At 41.3% G+C, this 13,818-nt stretch overlaps 1 protein-coding gene across 2 annotated transcripts in view; it reads right to left on the bottom strand.

Moving 5' to 3' along the window:
• The window catches only part of LOC121552203 (atypical kinase COQ8A, mitochondrial-like), a 43,322-nt gene extending 30,012 nt beyond the window's left edge, over window positions 1–13,310 (bottom strand). For both annotated transcript variants that reach the window (XM_041864936.2, XM_041864937.2), the window contains exon 1: window positions 13,201–13,310. The gene's annotated coding sequence lies outside the window, so the exon portion shown is untranslated. The remainder of the gene's footprint in view (window positions 1–13,200) is intronic.
• Window positions 13,311–13,818: the final 508 nt, after the last annotated feature.

The raw sequence follows: 13,818 nt of genomic DNA, 5'->3' as shown, positions 1-13,818 counted from the left end.
CAGGTGTTACGTTACAACAAACATGAGCATGTTTCTGCTTTACCAAACTTGATTTACAGTAAGATTCTCTGGAAGGAAACGTGAACGCTTCGCATGGGAAGTACCATTGCCTGGCTCTCAGTGCCGGACCTTAATAGTATCCACTGGTGGTCAGTTATTTTGAGCTATAAATGTAGAGTCTTACTCACAAGTTTCTTCCAGCAGTGAGTGAAATAGAGAAAGGCCACTGAAAAGTGGAATATTTGCCTTTTCAAATCTCATTGCTGTAAATTACATAACTGGGCTGGCTGTCTATCTCAATATCAAAATCATTTCTGGGTAACAATTAAGTACCTTAGTGATAAAAAAAAAAAAAACATATTTTTGTATTGAAAACAATAGCTTCTTAGTGTAACAGGGTTGGTTATGTTTCCACTTGACACTGCAGAAATAAGTATTCAATGTTTATGTATTCCCATTGGTTGGTTGAAGTTACATACAGTGCATTCGGAAAGTATTCAGACCCCTTCACCTTTTCCACATTGTTACGTTACATCCTTATTCTAAAATGGATTTAAAACAAATATAATCCTCAATCTACACACAATACCCCATAATAACAAAGCAAAAACAGGGTTTTAGACATTTTTGCAAATTTATAAAAAATTAAAAACAGAAATACATTATTTACATAAGTATTCAGACCCTTTGCTATGAGACTCGAAATTGAGCTCAGGTGCATCCTGTTTCCATTGGTCATCCTTGAGATATTTCTACAACTTGGAGTCCACCGGTGGTAAATTAAATTGAGTGGACATGATTTGGAAAGGCACACACCTGTCTATATAAGGTCCCACAGTTGACAGCGCATGTCAGAGCAAAAACCAAGCCATGAGATCGAAGGAATTGTCCGTAGAGCTCCAAGACAGGATTGTGTCGAGGCACAGATCTGGGAAAGGGCACCAAAACATTTCTGCAGCATTGAAGGTCCACAAGAACACAGTGGCCTCCAGCATTCTTAAATGGAAGAAGTTTGGAACCACCAAGACTCTTCCTAGAGCTGGCCCCCCGACCAAACTGAGCAATCGAGGGAGAAGGGCCTTGGTCAGGGAGGTGACCAAGAACCCGATAGTCACTCTGACAGAGCTCCAGAGTTCCTCTGTGGAGATGGGAGAACCTTCCAGAAGGACAACCATCTCCGCAGCACTCCACCAAATCAGGCCTTTATGGTAGAGCGGCCAGATGGAAGCCAATCCTCAGTAAAAGGCACATGACAGTCCACTTGGAGTTTGCCAAAAGACACCTAAAGGACTCTCATACCATGAGAAACAAGATTCTCTGGTCTGATGAAACCAATCTTGAACTCTTTGGCCTGAATGCCAAGCGTCACTTCAGGAGAAAACCAGGCACCGCTCATCACCTGGCCAACACCATCCCTATGGTGAAGCATGGAGGTGGCAGCATCATGCTGTGGGGATGTTTTTCAGCAGCAGGGACTGAGAGACTAGTCAGGATCGAGGGAAAGATTAACGGAGCAAAGTACAGAGAGATCCTTGATGAAAACCTGCTCCAGAGCACACAGCCAAAACAACACAGGAGTGGCTTCGGGACAAGTCTCAATGTCCTTGAGTGGCCCAGCCAGAGCCCGGACTTGAACCTGATCGAACATCTCTGGAGATCCTTGGAAAAAAGCTGTGCAGCGACGCTGCCCATCTGACAGAGTTTGAGAGGATCTGCAGAGAAGAATGGGAGAAACTCCCCTAATACAGGTGTGCCAAGCTTGTAGCGTCATACCCAAGAAGACTCAAGGCTGTAATCGCTGCCAAAGGTGCTTCAAGAAAGTACTAAGTAAAGGGTCTGAATACTTATGTAAATGTGATATTTCAGATTATTTTTAATACATTTGCAAAAAATTCTAAAAAGCTGTTTTTGCTTTGTCATTATGGGGTTTTGTGTGTAGATTGCTGAAGGAAAAAAAACAATTTAATCCATTTTAGATAAGGCTGTAACGTAACAAAATGTGGAGAAAGTGAAGAGGTCTGAATACTTTCCGAATGCACTGAATCATTAAGGTGTTATGCCATTGGTAATGCTTACAGATAGGGGGAGATCACAAATGTAAAAACTCTTCCCAGACTGATATTGACATGCAAGCGGTAGGTCACGCTCTGAAATACTGTTCTCTATTTTCATATTTACAATGTGTACGAGTTCACTATCTACATGTCCTGATGTGTGTGTGTGTATGTATGTATATACACATTTCTCCGATTTTTTTATTTCAGCTCATGAAACATGGGACTAACACTTTACATGCATTAGCTCTCTGCTAATTCACAGTTATTTCCATACTAACAGACAAAAAACAAATCTACAGCCATCAACATACTATTGTCCTGCACATCTTTTCTCCCCAAGTTCGCAATATCCAATTGGTAGTTACAGTCTTGTCTCATTGCTGCAACTCACCTACAGACTCGGGAGAGGCGAAGGTCGAGAGCCATGCGTCCTCCGAAACACGACCCTGCCATGCCACACTTCTTGACACGACCCTGCCATGCCACACTTCTTGACACACTGCTCACTTAACCCGGAAGCCAGCTGCACCAATGTCCAACTGACGACCGAAGTCAGCTTGCAAGCGCCCGGCCTGCCACAAGGAGTCGCTAGAGCACAATGGGACAAGGAAATCCCGGCCAGCCAAACCCTCCCCTAACCCGGACGACACTGGGCCAATTGTGCGCAGCCTCATGGGTCTCCCAGCCTGGGATCGAACCCGGGGCTATAGTGACGCCTCAAGCACTGCGATGCAGTGCCTTAGAACGCTGCGCCACTCGGGAGGCCTTGTCCTGCACATCTAATGTGCTTCCTTGTGTCTATCGTCAGAGTAAACTACCAATCAACTGGGCTCACTGGCTGGACAGTCCTTTATTTAAAAACACAATGCGAGAGAGTTACGAAGTACGATAACATCTGTTACATTAGTAAAGAGCAATTTCTCAAGCAATAATTTTGCTAGGACTGTCTGGGAGTGGTCAGAGTGTGGAGGGGAAAACTGAAAACTAGCTGTTATTGGCAGAGAGGTTTGGAACTCTTTCTTATTGGTCTATTAACTAATTTACACCAGGCAGGCCAAAACTCCATCCCACCAAAACCGGCTGAAATTTGAGGCGGTCTATTCAAAACAGCTCTTACACTAACAGGGCATTATAATCATTTCACAATATTATTCCAACCTCAGTGCGGAAATATATACAAAACACAGGAAAATCATGTTTTTGACTGCACTGGGCCTTTTATCAAACACTTTTAGCAGTTAGCTTAGTGGGTAAGAGCGTAGTGCCAGTAACCGAAAGGTCGCTGGTTCTAATCCCCGAGCCGACTAGGTGAAAAATCTGTCGATGTGCCCTTGAGCAAGGCACTTAACCCTAATTGCTCCTGTAAGTCGCTCTGGATAAGAGCGTCTGCTAAATGACTAAAATGTAAATGTAAATGTAAATACTTTCACCAGGTAGGCTAATTTCAGACATTGATCCATTATTGATCAATTAAATGGGTCTAAAATGCAAGGCCGAACTGGGACACTCAGTCCAGTCATTTTCTGCAATTTCTCTGGCTGGTGATAAGGAGGCAGTGGACACTGAGTGATGGCAGAATCACAGCCTTTAGTGAACAGAGGAGTTAGGCTAGTCAAAGGGAGGATTGTTTGTGCTTAGTGACAGCTTGGCCATCCTGGGACTCAGAGGTCTTTAGAATTGGCCTGTGTCCTGAGGTAGCTGGGAACCAAGCAGGCTGCTTACTCACTGTGAAGAAACAACAAGGTCCCCTTTAAAATATATCATGACTAAACGTTAGTAATGGCATGTATGATTATTCATAGCTGGTGAAGAATGCAAAACACCAAGGAATGATCTCCTGCTTATATCTTTCTTCCCAGATACCATTTATGGGTCTGATATTCTCTTTACAAATCAGGGACCATAGAAATCAGTCTGTAATGTTACAGAGGTATGGATCAAATGGTTCTTCATATGATAGAGATGATAACAAAATGGCTATCTACAGTGCATTCACAAAGTATTGACTTATTCCACATTATGTTGTGCTACAGCTTGAATTCAAAATGGATGAAATATATTTACACACAAGACCCCATAATGTCAAAGTAAGTTTTTTTGTTGAAATTTTAGCAAAATGTATTGAATTGAAATACAGAAATCTCATTTACATAAGCATTCACACCCGAGTCAATACTTTGTAGAAGCGCCTTTGGCAGAGAGTACAGTTGTGAGTCTTTCTGGGTCTCTAAGAGCTTTCCACACCTGGATTGTGCAACATTTGCCCATTATTCTTCAAGCGCTGTCAAATTGGTTGTTGATCATTGCTAGACAAGCATTTTAAAGGTCTTGCCATAGTTTTCAAAGTAGATTTAAGTCAAAACTGTATCTCGGCCACTCAGGAACATTCACCATCTTCCTGGTAAGCAACTCCAGTGTAGATTTGGCCTTGTGTTGTAGGTTATTGTCCTGCTGAAAAGGTGAATTCATCTCCCAGTGTCTGGTGGATAGCAGACTGAACCAGGTTTTCCTCTAGGATTTTGCCTGTGCATATCTCCATTCCATTTATTTTTTATCCTGAAAAACCCCTCAGTCCTTAACGATGACAAGCATACCCATAACATGGTGCAGCCACCACAATGCTTGAAAATGTGGAGAGTGGTACTCTGTATTATGTTGTAATGGGTTTGCAAGGCATTGGAAAACCTCTTAGGTCTTTGTGGTTTAATCTGTGTTTGAAATTCACTGCTCGACTGAGGGACCTTACAGATAATTATATGTGTGGGGTACAGAGCGGAGGTAGTCATTCAAAAATCACTTATTGCACACACAGTGAGTCCACGCAACTTATTATGTGACTTGTTAACCACATTTTTACTCCTGAATTTATTTAGTCTTGCCATAACAAAGAGGTTGAATACTTATTGACTCAAGACATTTCAGCTTTTCATTTTTAATTACATTTGTATACACTTTCATTTCCGGGACACCCTCACTCCCTGAGACTTAAAATCTGGAAACAACGTCACCACCATAACGTGGCCTCATTTATTTCACAATAGAGTATCTACTGCACACTAGCCAACCAGACTCCCCCTGCACTCACAATCACACAAACCACCCACACTACACAGGCTACTCTGCTCCAGATAAATCTCACAAGATGACTTTCTGGCTGGCACTAAAATAATCCTACCTTAAAATAAATAAATACAGCTCAGACCTGACCCCGACTCTCACGTCTGTGCATGATGAATAAAACAACAAAATGGAGGAAGGTGGGGAATTGCAATGCACAGGCATGTAGTGTGTGTGCGACCGCGCTTGCTTAGGGGATGTGGGGCTGATTTGAGACGACTGCAGTGCATGTGAGGCTTGTTTAGTATGCATGTGATTGGCACACCCTTCTCCTAACTCAATAAGTACAAGTCTAGTCTGGGTTGCATTAACTGTGTTCTGTATCCCTAGTTCTCCACAGTGAGGCTACCTTTTGAGATCAGATACAGTAGTAAGAATCTTGACTGAGCCATTAGTTCCTTAGAGTTCCAGTGAGATGCACCCATGCCAGTGAAGTGACAGGCTCTTTCAAGCCTGATTTAAGTCCTACTCTTGGAGTTTGGCAGAGAGAGCAGCTCCGGCACTTTCATTCAAATCTCAAGACTTATTATGTGACACCAGCTAGAAATAAAAAGCAGAGGCTGTATGCACTGTAACTACAAGTAGGTTTGCAGTAAATAATCTGCCTCAGGATAGTGAGGTGTAAAACTATTGTGAGCTGCTGTGACACCAGCTAGAAATAAAAAGCAGAAGCTGTATACACAAGTAGGTTTGCAGTAAATAATCTGCCTCAGGATAGTGAGGTGTAAAACTATTGTGAGCTGCTGTGGTAGAGTACAAAGGGAGCAGGGCATAAAATTAACTTTTTGGTCCACCAGCCACTGTGGCAAGTAGATTTAAAAAAATCTACCAGCCACTCAGATTTTTTACAAGCCAAAATATATTTTTTCCCTCTAAAATGACACCAACAAAACACAAAAAAAACAGATGAGCATGCTTTGTAATGTTTTTAAAACAATAAAATGTTTTACTAGTAACAAGTAATGTGGTATATTGTTTAATTTCATTTTTTAACCAAAATATCACAGATGAGTCAAAAATGTTCACCTGCCCCTTTAAGGGCGGGAGGTTACCATGGTAGCGCGACTAGACATGTTTGGGCCTGTGAAATTGAGTGAAATGCTCGCACTGTGGAGCCCTGACCACCCGCCAATGTGGCTGGTGAAATAGATATCTACCCGCATTCGGTAGGTGGTGGGTGTTAATTTTACACCCTGAAAAGGGAGGCATATGAAAGATGCAGCACTAGCCTATTGAATAGGCTAGGAAACTGAAAATCATATATTATCCAATTAATTAATTATTAATTCAAAAGGTAACCTAACGTAGCAGGCATAAAATAAACGCCAGAGCAGCATTTCTTTCTTTCTGGTCCTGACAAGAAACAAACAACTGTTGGGGGAGGTTCTGCACTGTTCAACCAATCCAGTAAATGTGGAGGAGGAGTTTAAATAGAGTGTCGCCTTGTTAACATCCAGAAGCGGTAGTCACGTCACAGGCCCTCTTTCAATTTCCCTTGAAAACCGGATGCATCTGGTTGTTCCCGACCCGCTGAGGGTGATTCAAAGGGAGTGTGAGGAAACACCTTTCTGTACCTTGGCAGTTCAACTCACAATTACTTAACCTGTTTAGGCTAGGCATGTGGGAGTGCCATAACATTCCACTGCTTTAGGATTTAGCCTAGTTATTCAGTAGGCCTATTTCTTACTGCTGTATGGGTGATACCAAGCCTCAACACAACTGCTTTTGGACCAATAGGAAATGTTGCTGCTCAAGTCAAAGGACAAACCGTTTAGGTAAATAGGTGTGAGAGTACCTGTGGGAAGGCATTGGTTAAAATGCAGAATGGCAGACATGCTTAATCCTCTACTGATTTTGTAAAGGAACTTCTCACACTACTCTGCAATGCATCACCCACAACATTTATTTAGCCTTTAAGTAGGAGTAGTCCCATTGAGACCAAGTTCTCTTATCCGAGGGAGCCCTATATCACAAGCCCAAGCAGTTACACAATCAAGGCAGGAGCCTAGGAAACACAAAATAAAAATATTGAAAACACAATAATAATAAAATGACAATAAAAAATACATTCCTCAGAGAAGAGGTCCTCTACCAACAATCCGAATTGCCAGAAATGCACCAATACGTCCAACTGTAGGGTATTCTGAAGATTGATCCATAAGTGAGGTGTGAAGAAACTAAAAGGCGTTTTACCAAAATCTGTAGTGACTGAAGGAACTTCAAAAGTTAGCAATCCCTGTGACTGGGTATGGCATCTCATACTTCAATAGGTTAGTATCGATAGTAGGTAATGTTGGACTTTTTGCAGAAGACCTTTGTAAATAAACAGAATGCAATGTTTCGATCTACGCAACGTCAGAGAAAGCCAGACTACTTTCTGATAAAGAATGCAGTGATTAGTGCAAAACCTGTTGCCTGTGACAAATCGAAGTACAGCGTGGTAAACTGCATCTAATGTCTTTAATGCAGAGGAAGCAGCATTCATGTAGGTGATGTCACCATAGTCTAAAACCGGTAGGAACATCAACTGAATGATCAATTTCTACTATTAAGAGAGAGGCATGACTCATTTATGTTTTTTAAAAGACAACTTACTGTCTATCCAAATGCCCAGATATTTGTAGTAGGGCTGTGACGACACCAGTATCGCAATATTTTTTTTATGCCAACAATTTTAAACGCGAAGCAGACCAAACTCTTTGGTCCTTTAAAAACCTGCTGTATCTCAAATATTGTGTGCATGACAACAATGACATTTGTTTACATAAGGACTTTTTTCCTAAAGAAGTGAAATCTGCTGTGTTTTGTTCCCTTGCCACGATACTTACGAGTATGGCGATACTGGCATCGTCCCGGCCCTAATTTGTAAGCAGTGACTACCAATTTGGGCACCATCTGAGGTGCATTTACTTAAATAGGAGTCATTGTTGATCGGTCTAGAAAACAACACTGTTTGTCCGGCATTCAATATGAATTTAAAAAGGCCCAGTGCAGAAACAGGTACAAAAGTATCTATATCCACAGTAAAACAAGTCCTATATCGACATAACCTGAAAGGCCGCTCAGCAAGGAAGAAGCCACTGCTCCAAAACCGCCATAAAAAAGCTAGACTGCGGTTTGCAACTGCACATGGGGACAAAGATCGTACTTTTTGGAGAAATGTCCTCTGGTCTGATGAAACAAAAATAGAACTGTTTGGCCATAATGACCATCGTTATGTTTGGAGGAAAAAGGGGGCTGCTTGGAAGCCGAAGATCACCATCCCAACCGTGAAGCACGGGGGTGGCAGCATCATGCTGTGGGGGTGCTTTGCTGCAGGAGGGACTGGTGCACTTCACAAAATAGATGGCATCATGAGGAAGGAAAATTATGTGGATATATTGAAGCAACATCTCAAGACATCAGTCAGGAAGTTATAGCTTGGTCGCAAATGGGTCTTCCAAATGGACAATGACCCCAAGCATACTTCCAAAGTTGTGGCAAAATGGCTTAAGGACAACAATGTCAAGGTATTGGAGTGGCCATCACAAAGCCCTGACCTCAATCCAATAGAAAATGTGTGGGCAGAACTGAAAAAGCGTGTGCGAGCAAGGAGGCCTACAAACCTGACTCAGTTACACCAGCTCTGTCAGGAGGAATGGGCCAAAATTCACCCAACTTATTGTGGGAAGCTTGTGGAAGGCTACCCAAAACGTTTGACCCAAGTTAAACAATTTAAAGGCAATGCTAACAAATACTAATTGAGTGTATGTAAACTTCTGACCCACTGGGAATGTGATGAAATAAATAAAAGCTGAAATAGATCATTATTCTGACATTTCACATTCTTAAAATAAAGTGGTGATCCCAACTGACCTAAAACAGGGAATTTGTACTAGGATTAAATGTCAGGAATTGTGAAAAACTGAGTTTAAAATGTATTTGGCTAAGGTGTATGTAAACTTCTGACTTCAACTGTAGCTTGAAAGCTTGACTGCTGACATGCAAAACATTTTGGGACTGTATTAACAGTGGACTAATTTTAAAAAATACCAAAATATTGTTGAGTGGCTTATTCCTTTAAGGTCAATTAATGTTTTTGTAAGACAATGAATTGAAAGCAGTCTGTAGGTCAGAGCCTGATCCACATGCACTTTGGTATTCAGAGAAGGAATGTGTTTGTGTCAATCTCTTGCAAAACATAAGGATATTGCCAAGCTACAGTTGATTATGAAATAGAAGGCTGAATTGTGCAAGTTCCCATTTGATAAAGAGGAACAGCTAGTCTAACAGAAGATAATATTTTTAGCAGTGGAAATTGTTCTCCTCCACATTTGTGATGTTTACATTCACCTGCTGAACTGTTTATTACAGCACTTTTTGTACATAGTCCCCCTACTACGGGGGACCAAAAGCATTGGGACAAATTCACTTATATGTGTATTAAAGTAGTAAAAAGTGTAATATTTTGTTCCATATTCCTAGTGCGCAATGATTACATCAAGCTTGGGACTCTAGTTGGAAGCATTTGCTGTTTGTTTTGGTTGTTTCAGATTATTTTGTGCCCAATATAAATTAAATGGTAAGTAATGTAGTGTCATTTTGGAGTCCCTTTTATGTAAATAAGAATATAATGTTTCTAAACACTTTACATTAATGTGGATGCTACCATGATTACGGATAGTCCTGAATAAATTGTGAATATTGATGAGTGAGAAAGTTAGAGGTATAAATATCATACCCCCAAGACATGCTAACCTCTCACCATTACAATAACAGGGGGGGGGGGCAGCATTTTTTGGGGGGTATGATATTTATACCTCTAACTTTCTCACTCAACATTATTCACAATCCATTCAGGATTATCCGTAATCATGGTAGCAAGATAAGATAATCCATCCACCTGACAAGTGTGGCATATCAAGTAGCTGATTAAACAGCATGATCATTACACAGGTGCCGCTTGTCCTGGCGACAATAAAAGCTACTAAATGATGTCTCAAGTTAAGGGAGCGTGCAATTGGCATGCTGACTGCAGGAATGTCCACCAGAGCTGTTGGTTGAATGTTCATTTCTCTACCACAAGCCGCCTCCAACATCGTTTAAGAGAATTTGGCAGTACGTCCAACCGGCCTCACAACCGCAGACCACGTGTATGGCGTCGTGTGGGCGAGCGGTTTGCTGATGTCAACGTTGTGAACAGAGTGCCTCATGGTGGCGGTGGGGTTATGGTATGGGCAGGCATAAGCTATGGACAACGGACACATAATTTTATCGCTGGCAATTTCTATGCACAGATATATCCTGACGAGATCCCAAGGCCCATTGTCGTGCCATTCATCTGCCGCCATGACCTCATGTTTCAGCATGTTAATGCACAGCCCCATGTCGCAAGGATCTGTACACAATTCCTGGAAGCTGAAAATGTCCCAGTTCTCCCATGGCCTGCATACTCACCAGACATGTCACCCATTGAGCATGTTTGGGATGCTCTGGATTGACGTGTACGACAGCGTGTTCCAGTTCCCGCCAATATCCAGCAACTTCGTACAGCCATTGAAGAGTGGGACAACATTCCACAGGCCACAATCAACAGCCTGATCAACCCTATGCGATGGAGAAGTATCGCGCTGCATAAGGCAAATGGTGGTCACATCAAATACTGACTGGTTTTCTGATCCATGCACAGAACTTTTTTTTAAAGGTATCTGTGACCAACAGATGCATATCTGTATTCCCAGTCATGTGAAATCCGTAGATTAGGGCCTAATGAATTTATTTCAACTGACTGATTTCCTTATATGAACTGTAACTCAGTCAAATCTTTGAAATTGTTGCATGTTGCGTTTATATTTTTGTTCAGTATAGTTAAAATATCATCACAGTTAGGCTAGTAGATAAGGTCCTTCTATAAACTGCACGTCCTAAAATTGGATATTTTATCAACAGTTTTGTCTCTGCACCTCGGGATTCTCTTATATCATAGTAATTTAGAATATGCTGTAGGTCTACACACTACTAAGTGATTACTAAAGATAATTAAGGACAACTAACTACCCGAGCCACTGCCTGTTCACCCCGCTATCATCCAGAAGGCAAGGTCAGTACAGGTGCATCAAAGCTGGGACCGAGAGACTGAAAAACAGCTTTTATCTCAAGGCCATCAGACTGTTAAACAGTCATCACTAGCACAGAGATACTGCTGCCTACATACAGACTTGAAAATCACTAGTCACTTTAATAATGTTTACATATCTTGCATTACCCATCTCATATGTATATACTGTATTCTATACTATCTATTGCATCTTAGCCTATGCCGCTCTGACAATGACATCGCTCATCCATATATTTATATATTCTTATTCCATTCCTTTACTTAGATTTGTGTGTATTAGATATTTGTTGTGGAACTGTTAGATATTACTGCACTGTCGGAACTAGAAGCACAAGCATTTCGCTACACTCGCAATAACATCTGCTAACCATGTGTATGTGACCAATACATTTGATTTTAGTCTTTAGACAGAGGTGAGCTAGATACACTGAGACATCATCTATATCTTATATAGGCCTACATACCATCAATCTTATTTAATGACACTTTGGATTGGACCCTGACCTATAGCACATACCATAGCTGCCACCTGATGTTCAAAATAACAAGATAACTATGCCATTCATTCTCTCTCTTTCCTTAAGGTGGCCTCTGCACCAAAACAACATGAGAGACTTCCTTTGCAGCTACAGTATGATTGGATATGATTTCATTAAGTAGGTCACTGCTTTCTATATTGGTCACATGGATAAAAGCAACCATTGATAAGAATACGAGACAGATCTTAACTTAAAGCCAGAAGTTAAAGTTACAACCATGAAAAGAAGGCAAAGCAGTTGGTTAACAACCAAATCAAGCAAACTTTCACAGTATGACATTCAAAGCTTGTACTGTACAATTTAATGTCCTCACACTGTACAGTGTGCAATTGCATAGTATCCATTTCACTGATAGTAAAGGACAAACCGTATCTGGCTTGCTACAGTACATTTTAACATTTAAGTCATTTAGCAGACGCTCTTATCCAGAGCGACTTACAGTTAGTGAGTGCATACACTTTCATACTGGCCCCCTGTGGGAAACGAACCCACAACCCTGGCGTTGCAAGCGCCATGCTCTACCAACTGCATACAAATTTAATGTAGCCTATTTGCAGACACATACTGGTAGGTAGTCCTCCACTTTGAAAATAACCAGGCCTGTAGTCTGCATGTGGCACAGCTGACACTGGTACAGAATGCTGTTTATGGGCCAGCTGAGCTCCTCTTCTAGGCCTGGCCTTTGTGACCGTTGACAGAGTTTGTCCTTCAGGCAAAACTACCAATTTAGTGCAGATTATTATTCTTAATGCTCATGATTACCCTGCCTATTCTGGAAATTGACTGTTTCAAAACACAGATGTAATTCACTTCTACAAGCTGATTGAAATGCATTCAGGAAAATGAGCACAAAATACCTACTGTTAGCCAAATGTCACACCAGCTTGCAGAGAATGCATTAGCCAGAAAATTCCGACCTTACTGTACGCTTGCTTTCTGGCGCACATGAAAGTTTGATGCCAGTAGTTACATGTTGTATTACTTCCATTGTTGTTGTTTTTTTTTTGTTTTTTTTTGCAAGACTGCATCATGACTGAGTCTAGACAAACAAGCAAACAACAAAATCGATTAAGCAGGTGAAGTGGCCAGTAAAAATGTTTGGATTTCGTCAAAGATTTGCATAGAATATTTCAGTACGATGTCAGTAAAATGTTGTTTGTGTTCACCGACATTCGGATAAACTATAAAGCTATTCTGATAACATTAGCCAGCTATTCTCAACTCAGATGTGATGTAGGTAGTTAGCAACATATTGTGGAGTTGAGAATTAGGTGACGTTTCAAGGCAGATTACATGTGTTTTTTTCGCCAGTGCTGCAATGTCCAAATTGTCAAAGTAATATGTATTTATTCCATTATGCTACTTGTAATAGGGGGGAAAAGACACTTACCCCCAGTAATTGCGAATGTCTGGTTGTCTTTTCAACGCTGCCTCGTCCCCTAAAGGCCTAAATAGTGTGTCTCGTCTTCCACCATGAGGTAAACGCTGTTTACCAACTCTGAACCGTGATTGTGAGAGGGCTTTTACCCCGCCCCTAAACACCTCCTATTGGTCGTGCGCTAAGCGAAGCAGTTTTGGAGAGGTGGTGGCTGAATCCTGATCCCTCATTGGCCAATTTTCCAAGAAAAGGGTGTACTCGCCAAGTTTAAAGCCAATGAAAATTCAGAACCATTTTGAAAGGGCGGTCTTTGCTCTGGACAGAGAAAAATGAAGAACCTACATTTAACAATGTACATTAACACATGAGAATAGCTTGACCTTCTCTATCATGGATCTAAAAGTCCTGGTTCACAAACTAAATGTGGCTATTAGAGAGATACAAGTCACAGAGGATCAGTTGATTTTATTAGTTGTCTTACAGAAATGTAGTAGTCTAGAAGACCATCAAATTAAATTAGACCCTCAGAGCCTGGTTCCTCTCTAGGTTTCTTCCTAGGCTCCTGCCTTTCTAGGGAGTCTTTCCAAGCCTTTGTGCTTCTGCATCTGCATTGCTTGCTTTTTGGGGTTT

Source organism: Coregonus clupeaformis, chromosome 36 (assembly GCF_020615455.1).
Source record: "Coregonus clupeaformis isolate EN_2021a chromosome 36, ASM2061545v1, whole genome shotgun sequence".
Lineage (NCBI taxonomy): Eukaryota > Metazoa > Chordata > Actinopteri > Salmoniformes > Salmonidae > Coregonus > Coregonus clupeaformis.
Note: the sequence above shows the minus strand (reverse complement) of the source record. Positions and strands in the feature narration are given on the sequence as shown.